Raw genomic sequence first — 12,681 nt, forward strand, 5'->3', positions numbered from 1 at the left:
AAGTTCTAAATTCTGGCATCTCCTAACTCAGGGGTGGGCCACATCCAGCCCACAGGACCATCCTTCATGGCCCCCGAGCTCCTGGCCTGGGAGGCTAGCCCTCAGCCCCTCCCCTACTGTTCCTCCTCCCACACAGCCTCAGGTCGCCCGGCTGCAGGCACAATGCTCTAGGTGGCAGGGCTGTGAGCTCCTGGGGCAGCGCAACTGCAGAGCCGCAGCCTGACCCGGTGCTCAGAGCTGTGTGGTGGCGGTGGCGCGACTGTAGCGCCACCAGCCACTGGTGCTCCAGACATCGCAGTAAGGGGGCAGGGAGGGTTGGATAGAGGGTAGGGGAGTTTGGGGTGGTGATCAGGGGGCAGGGGAGTGGATAGGGGGCAGAGTGGTTGGGGGGGAATAGGGAGTTGAATGGGGCAGTGGTCCCAGGGGGGCAGTCAGGAAGGAGGAGGGGTTGGATGGAGCAGCAGGGGGAAGTCAGGTACAGGGGTTCCAGGGGCTGTCAGGGGACAGGGAGAAGGGGTGGTTGGATGGGGGCAGGAGTCCCGGGGTGGAAAGATAGGGGCTGGGCTACGACCCCCTCCTCTAACCAGCCCTCCATACAATTTCCAAAACCCGATGCAGCCCTCAGGCCAAGAAGTTTGCCCACCCCAGTCCTAACTATACTAAGTAAGGTATTTATCTGAGCAGTATACCTCTCTTTCTGGTTCTTTCCAGAAGATTGCCCAATAGGAACTCACTGTACTGTAGGCCCATTGCCCATAGGCTAAAACTATACCAAAAAAAGCTATTCCAAGACATTTAAAAAAAACTGATTATAATTTTGGATGGCACAGTCCCACCCTCCCTCTGTGAATGGAGCATAATCTGGTTAAAATGGCTTTTGAAAACCATTATCAAGACTAGAGGCCATATTGTACCATTAGCTTTTAAGCAGAAATCCCCATTGAAATATGGTACAGCATGATCCCAGGTTATGTATAAGCAATATAGGAGGATTCAAGCAAAGAAAATTGGAATTCCATGAGGCTGTCTACATTTCCCCCCGCCCCTCTATTTTTTAGAATCATTGTTAGCATTTCATCTGAGACTTAATGCAAATAAATGTAAAGATGTACCTCAAATACAAATATATTGACTTTTTTGTGGGTGGAGTGGAAAATCTTCAAATTTGTTAGCCAAACTCTTTCTACTATATACTATTATACTCTGTGCAAAGGATGCCAGCTATCAGTCAATTCAAATCATTCATCTTTGTGGAAAGTGTGTAGCTGGCTAAAGAAAACACAATATGCATGGTGCTTCTGAAAGTATTTGATAGATGTTAGGAATCTGTGACCAACTAGTTCAATGTGAATGCACAAAGGGGACACCAGTATAACATAATAATCAGTAATTCATTTTGTATTTCTCATTAGATTTCATCTGCAGGAGGAAGTCCCAAAAATCCTGTCCTTGCAATCTGATCCAATTAGACCATAGCACTCAGGGCTGATTCCTTCAGGCTGTACCACCTATGACAGCAGTGGGCCCCAGCTTGGGAGACACCCCCACAGGAATGCAGAGACAGTTCAGAGAACACCTGCTCAGCTCTTCACTTTGAGATGAGGCTCAGCCAGCTGAGCCTCATTCACTACCTTGAGCGGCCAAAGCCACATAAGCCTGGCCAAGAATGTGGAGCTTCTTAGAGAAGAGAACCTGTCTTCAATACATACAAGTATAATGGGAGTGGCATCAGTGTCCTCATTTGCCCATTGCACCAGACCCTGCTTCTAACATTGTCTTCAGCTGGTCTTCTGTTCTTCCCATTTCTTCTGGAGTTGCTGCTGCTCAGGGCCACCCAGAGGATTCAGGGGGCCTGGGGCAAAGCAATTTCAGGGGCCCCTTCCATGAAAAAAGTTGCAATACTATAGTAACATGTATTTGGAAGTGAAATACATTCAAAAATTAATTTGTAATAATTTGAAAATACACTAAATGCATTATTTAAAAACATTAAATGCTTTAATGGTATGTATACATTTGCAATTACATAATGGGCTGTTGCTGGGTGATGGTGATGGTTGGTGCCAATGGGCTGTCACTGCCTGGGGGTGGTGCTGCTGTTGCCCAGGGCTGGGTGGGGAGCTGGGCTCTGGGTTGGGGGGTGCCCTGCTCACAGGGGCTGGGCTCAGGGCTGTGGGGAGATGGGGTCAGGGGGTGTCCGGCTCAGAGCGGCTGGTCTCGGAGCTGGGGGTTAGGGCTGTGGGGGGATGGGGTCGAGGGGAGTGCCTGGCTCAGAAGGGCTGGGCTCAGAGCTGGGGGTCGGGGCTGTGGGGGATGGAGTCGGGGGGGGGCCCGGCTCAGAGGGGCTGGGTGTCAAGGCTGTGGGGGATGGGGTCAGGGGGGTGCCCAGTTCAGAGGGGCTGGGCTCGGAGCTGGGAGGGGGGGGATGGGGCCTGGGGGGTGCCCGGCTCCAGCCCCGGCCCCTTACCATGCCACTTACCCCCTCTCCCGGACAGCGCTGCAGTGGCATGGTGTCTCCAGTGGGGCCTGAGTTCCCACTGTTCGGCTGCAGCTCGCAGTCCTGCCCTCTTATCAGCTGAGACACCGGGGGAAATGGGGGAAGACGGAGGCAGGGGGAGCCTCCGACATACTTGTGGGGGCCCCTGCGAGGCCTGGGGAAAAATTGCCCCACTTGCTCCCCCCCTGGGTGGCCCTGACTCTAGGAGCCATTCTCGCCGCTGCCGCAGCCCAGGCTCGGCTCCAGGGGACCCTGCCTCCCTCCCTCCCCGGCTCCTCACACACTCTGGGAGCTCCTCTTGCCGCCGCCGCCGCAGCCCGGGCTTGGAGAGAGGGGCTCTCGGAATGTGTGAGGAGCCAGGGAGGGAGGGAGGCGGAGCCCGGGATGCAGGGAGAGAGGAGGGGTCCTGCTGCTGCTGCCGCTCTGAGTCTCCCCAGGGCGGCGCGGCGTTTCCCCGAGTGGGCTGTGCAGGGCGCTGCTGGGCTGGGTAGGGGGCGTGGATCCCAGTTCGTGCGCTGACAGGGCAAGTGGCTGCACCAGGGCCGGCTCCCGGCAATGCCGCCCCAAGCAAAAAAATAAAAAAAAAATAAAAATAAAAATAAAAAAGGGGGGGGCGGAGTGCCGCTCCTTAGAAAGGGCCGCCCCAAGCACATGCTTGGAGGGCTGGTGCCTAGAGCCAGCCCTGGCCATTAGACCAGACCTAGTGAGGATCTACCTCTCTGCCAAATCTGGGTACATGGATAGTATTCTGAAGCGCTACTAGGCAATCCTAGCACTGCCTAGGACAAATTTAAGCCAGACACTAAATCCGGAGATTTTTTATTTTAAAAAGTTTTTAAAAGAAATCAAACAGCCACTACATTAAATGTTCAAATAGTATAAAAAACAAAGTGTGTGTGAATTCTCACAATGATTGACAATCTGCCTTTCGGGAAAAAATAAGAACATATTCCCTACTGGAAATCCCTTTTATCATGCAATCGAAAATATGGAGTTGCTAATAGGCGCCTCTGTACAGTCAAACTCAACTGATGGTGCCACTGCAGAACCCTTTGCTTGTCTTTCCTCTGTGATTCTAAAACAGTTTATGATGTGGGCCTAATCTTACAAAAATTGTTCTGTGGACCATTTCCCCACCTATTCGAGATCAGGTAACACCTTCATGGCAGGTACAGCAAATGCTTACAAAGAAAAGTAGTACTAGGAATGCATTTATAGTAATTTCAGTACTAGGAATGTGGGAACAGCCATTTCACTGAAGACCAACATCAGGTCCTTCATGTGCCACCACTGATACATGAACCTCAATTTGGGACCTGCTGGTTTAGAGGCATGTACAAGGAGTTAACTCTTCAAATAAATGCCTATTCTTTCTTATGGTGGAGGCTTTTTTCAGTAGCTGTGCCTATCAGTGGTAGTAGTTCTTTCTTGCTCAAGTCTCTCTGCATTCATTCATTCTTTGGTGGAGCTGAAGCCTACAAGTTATACTGACAAAACACAATGACATGAAAATGAGAGCAAAAAAAAAAAATAGACTGTATAAACAAGTCGAGGATTATAAACGGATTGGTTCACAACCTCCAAAATGTATCCCCCTCTCTGGTGGTATGTGGCAGTAACAGAGAATGTGGGAGCATACAAGTTCTTCTTCAAAGTCTGTCTAATTCATTACCCCTACAGTGCAGAGGGGAACCTCCTGACAATCATTCCATCGCACTGTTTTTAAGCTGTGCTACATGGAAGAATCAATTCATTTCTTTAAGGAGCCATTTGATGATTTCCATTGGTCGGCGGGAGGAAATAGTGACACGTTTGTCTCCAGCTTTCGTCATAGAAACAGATGAGACTCGGGTTTCTGTACGGAACACAAGGTCTTTCCACACATCGTAATTTTTGTGCCGCTGACATTGCGAACTAACTGCCAGAGCCCAATGCGCGTCTGCTCGCTATAGGCCCCCCACATACGAATAACTGCATGAAGAACAACCCAAGAAGGAAGTATGTTCAAAAGCATCTTACTTCCTGGCCCCTCATCTCACTTCCATGTGGCACAGGTAAGAGTCACATGCAGATGGCTCTATCCCTGCACGGATCCTCTGCAGCAGGCTCTGAGCAGTTTGTAACTAACTTTCTTCAAACAATAGACTAGCTCAGGGGTAGGCAACCTATGGCACGGGTGCACACGAAGGCGGCACATGAGCTGATTTTCAGTGGCACTCACACTGCCTGGGTCCTGGCCACTGGTCCAGGGGGCTTTGCATTTTAATTTAATTTTAAATGAAGTTTCTTAAACAGTTTAAAAACCTTATTTACTTTACATACAACAATAGTTTAGTTATATATTATAGACTCATAGAGTTAACCTTTTTAGAAGGTCTCTAATGTAAAACATGCAAAACCTTAAATTAGATTGAATAAATGAAGACTTGGCACAGCACTTCTGAAAGGCTGCCAACCCCTGGACTAGCTGTTTGCATACATGTTGCAGGGGAGCTGGAAGTAGGGGCACTGCGGTGTCCAGCATGAAGTAATATTAGGAAGCGAATGCATGGTTTCCATCATATATGGGGTTCACACTTTTGTTCAATGGCTTTCAGCATCCCCCACTATAAAAATTGTCTGCCTTTGAAGAACATAATTAGTGCACTGACAAATATTTAGCATTAGATTTTCAAAAGGCTACAATGGTGGGAGTGGGCAGGTATGGAGCACTTTTGAAAGTCTGGCCACTTCACTAAAGCACTAAATGGGAACTGAGCTCTTGAAAATGTGGCAACAAGGGATCAATGCTGTTACAGCACACACTTTTAGTATCTTATTTGTAAAGTTTCCCACTGAAGTCAGGGGGACGACTTGTGGAATAAAAGTACTGCTCAGTGAAAGTAAAGGGGAGAAGAAGCCAGCACATAATGTGTCTTTTCTAGTTTGGAGTTTATTTATTGTTCCAAGGCAGCACAATCTATGTAGAATAAAAAAAATAAAATGACACCACATTTGGGCTAGGCCAGGAGCTAAGTAAATTCAAATCTTACCAGCAATACTTATCCCATCCAAAAAAGAAGTTTCAAGTAGGCAATCTTTTATTTCATTTTGTATGAAATTTCTTCCAAAGGACTTATGGAATATGGAAATAAAAATTTCAAATGCAAGTGGAACCTGCAGTTATTCCCCCCACTCCCTTAACCTTGGATCCAATATGGACAAAGTAAATCACTTCATATTAATTTGCTGCTGAAAGAATCCCTTCTGCAGATAGGGAATCCCTTCTGCACATGTACTCACACAATATCACAGTGGCCAAGGACAGTCAGTCATTTACTGTTTGCCAGAGGTGCTATCATCAGTGAGATGGCCTTGGAAGGAAGAAGGAGCTGGATGTAGACTAGGACTGAGATACAGCGCTTGTCATGAGGTGTAGGAAAAGAGATAGTGGACAAGGAAAACTACAAAAATATAGTTGTTTCAGACACGCTGTAGTTAAAGTAATGTAAGAAAAAGCATGGTAACAGGGTTTACTCACCACTATGTTCTTCTTCAGCAAGGTCACATTCAGCCTGTAGCCCCTTTGCTGGGCTCAGCTACCCGTGTACACCACTTCCTTGGGGCTGGTAGGGGAATCCAGTCCCAACCTCAATTCTGGGTTACAGCCCAGGGCCCTGTACTGCACAGCTACATCAAATCCTCTACCCATATGGCAGTTTTCCCTAAACTATTTCCTTCCTTCCTCACCTCTTTCCTTCCCTTCTAGGTCTCCAAATCTGTTCCCTGGTTATCCCAGGTGCCTCCTTGCTCACTCAAAACCATGCAGGCATCTTCTGACTCCCAGCATTTTCTTTCCTCCAGCCCTTCCTCAGCTGGGCCCACTCAGTAGTTAAACCTGAAATCACCTAATTTCTCTCAGGTGGGGCCCATTCTGTAATCAGGGCTGGCTTAGTCAGGGGCTCTCTATTATCATCTCAGAGCTCTGGATGATCTCTGAGTGTTGATCTCTCTCTCTCTCTATCTATATATATATATATACGAATTTTATTGTCAGGCTCTGGCTCTGACCCTCTTACACCAATCTCTGTAACTGACTTCTACTGTGGCTTATCTGGATTCTTCTAATAATATTGGGCCAGCCAAGGTGCCATGCTGCATTCCATGAGCTGAGGATCTGGCCCATTGTTCTCATGTTGGGTCAGACTCTGCCACCCTTATGTTGACTAATACAATACCCCAAAAGCAACCCCCATTGAAATCAGTGTTAGGAGAGTGAGGTATTATTCAGTATGAGTAGGTGTGGCAGAATCTTGCCTATTATGTCTAACTATTCTTTCTACACATAGCAATGTAAATTAAAGGCTGTTTTCTAAATACTACACTTTTAGAAGTAGATTTTCTCCCTGCCTAATGCAGCTGCCATCTTGTCCTTAAGATGCAGCATGTTACAGTCACTGTGTTTTCTCTGTCGTGGAAAATTTCTATTTGTTCAGTCTTTGGGCCAATTCTGAGACGTGCTGAGCACCCACTAGTTCAGTGGGAGATCAGGGTGCTCAGGACCTTGCAGGAAGCGATTAGTGCCTCTCAGGGTTAAGCCCTTTCTTTGATGTTTTTCCTTGACCTGAATGAAAACAAATCTAGACTGAAGAGTATGTTTTACTCTGTGAGTATGAGCATGAAAAACATCGTTCCTGTGACTTGGAATCACCTTTGCCAAAGCCTGTGGTGGTTCTTTACCTTATGTAAGTTTTTGTGTTTAGGTAACAACTATAGCACCTCTGCCTTGTCTATTTATGGCCTTCTGCTTGTACGTCAGTCTGTGTTGTGATCCTGTGTGTCATATCAGTGCACTTACATTTTCTCATACATTACACAAAGAAGTATCTGACAGATGTTCAAGGAGCAGATTTACACCATACAGATTTATACATGGGGAGAATCGATGCATTCTGATTCACATATTTAGCATATCTTTTTGAAAGTCATAACTTTTCAACATAGAAGATAGTTTAACATTATATTATTTTGCAAATGTCAGTTGCATACATGCTGTAAATATCTGTGCATTTGACTATCACCAGCATGAATACACAGTCAAGTAATTGAAACCAATTACCCCGTTAGGTATGAAATTGTTCTTTTGTGTAAGGAGTTGTGTTGAAGGGTTGCCATGTTGTCAGACGTTCAGATGAATGTAGGCCAAGATGAACTTGACTTTTAGCCAAAAAGTTCCCCAAGGTTGGAAAGACCCTCGAGGGAAATTAGGATTAAAGGGGTTTATCTGATGGCCCTTACAGGTTATCTAGCACAGTTTTGGTCTAACAGGGAGATGAAGCTATCCATAAAAGGAAAAGTACAGGCAAGCTTGACACAGACCAAGAGAGAAGAAAAAGAGAAGAAATTATGTGGGAAATATGCCATGAATTTTGTTGTGGTGCCATAATTGTTAGATGAACAGTAAGCATACGGGAAATATAGAAGATAATTATTTAGACCTAGTTTGAAGATCTATTATTTTCTAAAAGGTATTTATGGACTGGACAGCCCAACAGTGTTTGGCATTTTAGAAAATCTCTAGCTTTGTGAAACAGTTTTTATGATGGTGGCAGTGTTACCTGAGGTTCTTTCAACCCAAAGCTCTTGGTAACTTTTACTCTGTGCGAGGTGGTGTCAGGAAATAAATCTGGGGAGACACGGCCGTCCGACCGATAGATGGCTGGCAGAACCAGGACAACACAAGAGTGCTTTCACTTAAAGCTAGGCGGCAGCCCATCTGCCGGTGGGGAACACAAGATGCATCCAGAGGGAGAGTCTCATCCTGAAGAGTCCCACTACCTCAAACTTTTCCCCTTATTTTATACATTAGTAACACAATGACATGTCCCTTAAAGAAAATTTGCTAAGCAAGCAGTTTCAGTGGTCAAGCAAGAAGTTTTCTTCTGATTATTGATTAACCAGGTGTGGGTTTTTCCCAGAGTTTGCAGCCTTGAGGTCCTAATAGACATTCCTGAGGGCACATCCTACTCTTCTAAAATGCATGTATCAGCAACTTCAACACAATTCTCATCAGGAAGGACACAGGGTCAAGCTGCCTTTTCTGTGGCACCCAAATCCCCCTCCCCTCCTGCCTTGGTCAAACTAAGGCTGTTGCATGGCTACTTTACAGCCTGCTGAATTGGCTGCTCTTAGCAATAAGCAATAGTGGTTTAAGGCACTTTACTGCTTCTGAAATCTCCCCATACAGCAGGACAATAAATATTACAGTGTCAAGTGGAATGGAGAAAACATCATCCCCAAAACAAAAACGGTGTGGAACAGTAAACTGAGTGCCTTGTATAAATATACAGGGATGAACATGAAGAAAAAAGACACTAAAAATTGTGAAAAGAAACCACCACAGGAAAAATGTGTATTTCGCTTTCTGTGTTTTTTGACAGGTGGGATATGAATTTCCTCCACGGTTAAGAATTGAAAACAGATCCAAAAATCAGTAGGTGTGCTTCTTGGAACTGACAATTTTGCCATTAGTCAAACAAGCAGCATTTGGTTCATGGCCATGCACATACACTGTGCTTCTGTGCAGAAGACGATGACTATGCATTAGCTGGTGCATAGCTTTGCCCCCTTGTTTGTGAACCACATTTCCTTGGGCAATGTAGTTGTGTGGGGCACCTGGACTGCATCTTTTAACATTATCTTGAGCACTAGATATATACCCTGTACTTGGGGAAAGGATCACTACACCTTATTCTGGCCCTGTATCTGCCTAGTCCTGAGAACTCCTAAGTTATTGTTTTGTTAGGTGGAACACTTGGTTTCCATTGCTATTAGTCATTAAACTACCCTAATTATCCAAGGATCCAAGATTGTTCAATTCTAATCCAACGTGTTCAAATACATTTGAAAAATTTGGTAAAAGATTGTAAATAAGGATTAAAAACAAATCAATACTTGAGCTTTTTTTCCCTTAAGCTTGAAAACATGCTATACATTGTACATCTTAAGTTCATCTACTGCTGCTTATCTACCACATATCATCACTGCTTATGACATTAGAAATAACTTGCTATGGAAGTTATGAGGTCAGAGAAAGGGGAAGATTATGGTATGCAAATATCCTTAGCAAGAAAATGAGGCAAGAAATACAGAACACACGGGGCCAAATGGTGCCAAAAGCTAAAAATACGTGCTTTTGGTGGAATATTTTACCCCTTAGCCTGCTGGGTTGGCATGGAATAGCTGCACTGGTGCTCTCGTGGTACAGACAAATGAGGTTCCTATACACCTCATACATTGGTTGTCACCTACTGCAGCACAGACCTGTCTAGTGGCTACACCCGCAGCCCTCCATTCTGTTGCAGAGAAAGGCACGACAGAGTCCAAGAGGCAGCACAGTACAGCTATTCTGCTTATATTCTGCTTTTGTTTATAAACAGAGGGTAGGGCAGCACGTGTGACTTAATATAGTGGTTAATTAGTTTCTAAAATGTTTGGGAGGTTTTCTACTTTACGAGGTGCCAGCTTTCATTCTTTTACACAGCAAAACTGAGCAAAATTGAAGAACATGTCATCTGATCTTATGAGGACTTGCCCAAGAAAAGCAAGTATGTCTTAGACCACTTCAACTATTTACATTGTAGAGACAGTCTCCCTTTGTACAGCTTATAGCAGATCTAGAGTATCTTATATCCTGAGATGCAGGACTGAAGGACATAGGCCTGGGTAAGACTTCTGTAACCACAACACATTTTCGGTGTGTATATTTTCCTCACATAATGTGCCTGAACTGTTTTAAGCATTTTGCTCAATTTTACATAAGGTGGTTACATCTTTACAAAAGGAAAGATGATCTTAAGTATAATGTACGTTTATAATGTAGCATGTGCAATATAAAGTGATGCTTCATGGCCAATGCAATGTTATAACAAATATATACATATGGGACTCAGTTATGGCTCTAAGAGTGGGAGGGGAGCTGCACTGCCTGAGTGGTGGAGGTACAGAACGTCACACCATGAAAATGTTCCATTTCTTCTGGGAGGATTAGACCCTCAATAGCTGAACACATCTTTATGAAACTGTCGGTCAGAGGTAGCAGTGGCCCTGGCCTTGCAGCCAAGCAAGTCAGTATGTAGAGCTTTCCTCTGGGTGTCTTCTTATTGAAAGGACCAGAATATCCACAGCTACATGCTGAAACGGAACCTCAATTATGGGGAGTGGCTGGAGTGGGGCTTTGACCTCGTCATAGTGCACATGGGAGCCATACAAACTCTTCTTCAAAGTCTAACTTCTTCATTAGCCCTATAGTGCAGAGGAGAACCTCCTGACAATCATTCCATGACATTGTTTTTAAGCTGTGCTACATAGAAGAATCTTTTAATGTACTTAAGAGCTATGTGATGTTATCCATCATCTATGACTTTAGGTCTTCCTGTGGGAAAGCCAACCACAGGTAGATAAAAAGGGAGGAAAACACAACTAATACATCCCCACTTAAGCTCACCCTTATCTCATTAGCAGGCAGGAAGAAATAGTTTGCCACGCTTTCATCACAGAAATAGATGATGCGTTGGCTTCTGCACAGAACACAAAATCTTTCCACACAGAGCACCCGAGTGGCTGCATCACTTCTAGGGCCTAGTCAGACATGCATTCCGGTCCCTATCAGTGTGGTTCCATTACAGCCACCCTGCCAGGGCTGCCCCAGGCTTGAACAATGGGTGCCGGGGGTGGAAAGCTTCAAGTAATAAGAGCGACGAAAAGAATGGTCTCATTCATATACTGCATTTGCTTTCAGTACCCCGCAACATCTTCCCCTGGGATTTCACCCTGGTGTGGAATACAGATGCCCAACACCCCTGGAAAGTCATGGGAGAATGGGGAGCATAACCCAGGACAATCTGGGGGCTCTGGTAAGTCTATTTTCTCTGCTTTGCAGAGTGTCTTTCAAAAATTTGAAGCTAAAATCTCAATTTTTTTATAAAAGTACAGGAAGACTTGGGAGACTCTAACCAAATTAGTATACACAAAAATGTTTTCATGGTTTCTTCATGTGATTTTTCTTTTTTAATTTCAGTGTTTTCTTCTTGAATTAAAACACATTTCCCTGCCATGATGGAAACTCCAGCACAAAAGTCTGTGCTAGGGCTTGAGAACCAGAAAATGAAATGTGACCACAGGAAGTGAAGAGAATTAAATAAACTACAAGAATTTCCCTGGCCAAGCTGAGGAGAAGGCAAATGTTAAAAGAGAAGGAACCAGCAAAAATGGTGAACACTGAATTTGATTTTTTTTAATTATTTGAATTCTTTCATCCCAGGGACACAATTGGTAAAAAATACATGAGACGTCTCTGCATAACCTCCTTATAAATCATAGTCATCCATGTGGGTACCTCTCTAGCATGTTACTATACTAATTGCTCATCCTGTTTTACAAATTAGTCTCAATTTTTCACTATTGTCACTATTGGAGTGATCAACAGGACATGATATTAACACCTTCCAATTGCAACTATTCATCAGCAACAGTATGTATATAAAAACCTGGAAATAAACAATGAGTTAAGGTTTCATTTTCTCATTGCATTCTAGCTCCTGTGGTTTCACAGAAGGAAAATACCGATGGTTTGTGCTGTCTACATTTTAAATGTGCCTTCTAAATTGGAAGAAATGGTTAAAGTTGAGATTTGCCAATATTTTTGGCAGGACTAACCCTTTCCTTCCATATTTACTTCCTCCATGTCTAGCAACCTTTAAATATTCCTAAACTATTTCTGTCTCTTAAATGAAGGAGTTTATGAATAGGAAGTGCACTGGCTGATGAATTGGAGGTCTTTTCCGTACCATTTTGGAATTGTGGATGATCTTCTTAAATTATAAAAATTAATGTATGATAAAAAGGCTGTATGTGTGTGGATCCAACATGAGTTAACAGGGTTGTGTACTGTCATAGTGGTCACTTTCACAAAAAAGAAGGAGGAAACGTAGTAAAAACTAGAAAACAGCAAGAAAAACAGAAAGAAAAACTCTGAAACCTCCAAGAAGGAAAATATTGTAAACAGAAAATGATCAAAGAAACATTCTCCAACCAAATACTTAAATTCAGAGAGATGAAGGAAAGACACAACAATCTACATAGGACCCTCAACAAACTCCAGGTGCAAGGTTCCACACAAAGAAAAGGACTGTATAGACATCATC

General features: G+C 44.3%; 1 protein-coding gene across 1 annotated transcript in view; it reads right to left on the reverse strand.

The window, feature by feature from the left end:
* The window catches only part of SYK (spleen associated tyrosine kinase), an 86,449-nt gene extending 80,204 nt beyond the window's left edge, over window positions 1-6,245 (reverse strand). Inside the window, exon 1 of the mRNA XM_045021347.1 lies at window positions 6,018-6,245. The gene's annotated coding sequence lies outside the window, so the exon portion shown is untranslated. The remainder of the gene's footprint in view (window positions 1-6,017) is intronic.
* Window positions 6,246-12,681: the final 6,436 nt, after the last annotated feature.

This window comes from Mauremys mutica, chromosome 6 (assembly GCF_020497125.1).
Source record: "Mauremys mutica isolate MM-2020 ecotype Southern chromosome 6, ASM2049712v1, whole genome shotgun sequence".
NCBI lineage: Eukaryota > Metazoa > Chordata > Testudines > Geoemydidae > Mauremys > Mauremys mutica.